This window comes from Nannospalax galili, unplaced genomic scaffold (genome assembly GCF_000622305.1).
Source record: "Nannospalax galili isolate Female #2095 unplaced genomic scaffold, S.galili_v1.0 scaffold582, whole genome shotgun sequence".
NCBI classification, from domain to species: Eukaryota; Metazoa; Chordata; class Mammalia; order Rodentia; family Spalacidae; genus Nannospalax; species Nannospalax galili.
This window is the reverse complement of record NW_008349130.1, coordinates 638,380-640,773: the sequence shown is the minus strand read 5'-3', so window position 1 is coordinate 640,773 and position 2,394 is coordinate 638,380. Positions and strand designations below refer to the sequence as shown.

Genomic DNA, 2,394 nt, shown 5'->3' with positions numbered 1-2,394 from the left:
GCAGCTTGCCAGCCTGGGCCTTGTCTTCTGTGCTTACTTTAAAAATATTTTATCTATTATTTTTATTTTGTGGGAATGACTGCACTGCTTGCATGTATGTATGTGCACCTATGTCCTGAAACACCCACGGAAGTCAGAAGAGGGCATCAGATTCCCCGGAAACGGGAGATATGCGTGGTTGTTAGCTACCTTGTGGTGCTGGGAACTGAACCTGCGTCCTCTGCAAGAGCAGTCAGTGCGCTTAACTGCTGAGCCGTCTCTCCAGTTCCATGGATGTTTTTTAAACAAGCACAGAATTGGGTTAAGAGCACTGATATGGCATCTAAGAACCATCAGTAACTCCAGTTCTAGGGGATAGGATACCTTCTTCTGACCTTCCTGGGCATTACACAGCACAGGTGTATGTACACACATGAAGGCAATATATGCATACACATAAAGTAAAAATAATAAAATATTTAAAAATAAATAAATAAAAGATGGATCCAATGCAAACTCAATCACTAGCCCTGCATGATGTGCCAACAACTAAGGAAACTGTGTTTACTAAAGTAATTGTGGTAATAAGAATGTGCTAGCCTTGGAAGATCCTGAGGTGGCTCAGTCTATCCTGGTATAGTACTCAAACAAACACACAAACAAACTGATCAATGTTTTCCTTTCCTCAGATTTTGTCAGTTCTTTTCTGTTTATTTTCTGTCTTCTGAAATTTCAAATCTGCTGACTCTGCTCCCTTATAGTCTACCCTAAGATTTCAACTTTTGAAAAAACTATCATTTTTGTGAAGAAGAAAGGAAATAATCAAATTCCATTCAATTCTCTTTTTAAAATATTTTATTATTCTTATGTTATGTGTGTGAGTGTACTGCCTGCATGTATGTGAGTGCACCTGTGTTGTGCAATGCCGCAGAGGTCAGAAGAGGGCTTCAGATTCCCCTGGAACTGGAGTTAAGGATGGTTCGTAGTGCCATGTGGGTGCTGGGAATCAAACTGGGGTCCTCTGCAAGAGCAGTCAGTGCTCTTAACCACTGAGTCATCTCTTCAGCCCTCAATTCTCTATCTTATACTGGAAAGTTTTACCAATACTATTAAACATTTTAATTAAAATTTTTAACATTAAGCCGGATGTGGTGGCACATGCCTTTAATCTCAGCACTTGGGAAGCAGAGGCAGGCAGATCTCAATGAGATCAAAGCCAACCTGGTCTACATAGCTAGTTCCAGGCCATCTGGGACTACAGGGAGACCATTTCAAAACGACAAAAAAAATTTTAACATTAACATTTAATGACAAATATATTGGTGTATGTTTTTCCCTAAACTGTCACAACTCTCTCAGGTATTTTTCTCCTATGTCACATGTAGAGACTTGATCCTTAATGACAGAATTTGTCAGTGTTTTCTCTAGATGTGTGTGGTTCTAACACCCTGCTCATTCACTTTGCCTCACTGGTCCACTGCAAATTATTCTTATGTTTATAATTAAATTTGCTTCTGGGAACCCTTAACAAAAGAGGTTCTATCAGGACAGAGTTTTTATTTATTTTTCTGTGGCAGTTTCATGTATATAATGAAATTTGGTTCTTTTTATCCCTGATTGCCCAGTCTCATCTTCCCTCCTCCCACTGAAATCCTTCTTCTCCCCAACAAGTCCTCCCCTTCCTTTCATGTCCTTTGTGTGTGTGACCCACTGAGTTTAGGTAGGGTTACTGCATGAGCTTGGGTGTGAGGTTATTCCTAGAGCATCAAGACAGATTTCTCACTGGAAAAGAAAGAAAAGCAAACTTCCAAGTCCCTACATGTAAATCTCCCCTTCTCAGGTTGTGGAAATGTAACTAGAGTGTTATTGGATACACAGGCTCATGATCATGATTCAGGATTATCTGAGATTTGGTGATTTCCAAGCCTCTCAAAATGGAAATATTTCAATTAATAAAAATGTATCGATTACCTATTAAGGTGAGACCATAAATGCTACAGTAACTAGAAAGATGAGAAGTTATAGTCTGTTTATGGAGAAAAACCTCAAGACACTACTCCAATAAAAAGAAATACATACACACAAAAGAGAAACAATGACATGCCAGAGAAATTCGGGAGGAGTTTTAGCAAGGGTCAGTGAGGGCCTTTCTGGAAGAGGGAAGTTTATTTATGAAACACTTCATGGATAAGATGCTCTTTGAAGTGGCTTTTGTTAGGTGGGTAGTATAAGACAGAAGGGAAGGACCCTGAATGCTGACCTGGAATGACCATCCATTTAATAGACAAGGGACTGTTCACTCTGTGTAAAGGAATGGCATATGAAAAAGTGTTGGTAAACCCCAAACATACTCAACAGAGGAATAGTCCAGATTCTTTTTTGGTCTTTTTGAGACAGGGTCTCCCTGTTGCCCCA

The 2,394-nt window shown here is 39.6% G+C and overlaps 1 non-coding gene across 1 annotated transcript; it reads left to right on the top strand.

The window, feature by feature from the left end:
* Positions 1-488: 488 nt before the first annotated feature.
* Positions 489-621, top strand: LOC115072601. Its single transcript, XR_003851644.1, has one exon. It is a non-coding gene; the product is annotated as a small nucleolar RNA SNORA66 (small nucleolar RNA).
* Positions 622-2,394: the final 1,773 nt, after the last annotated feature.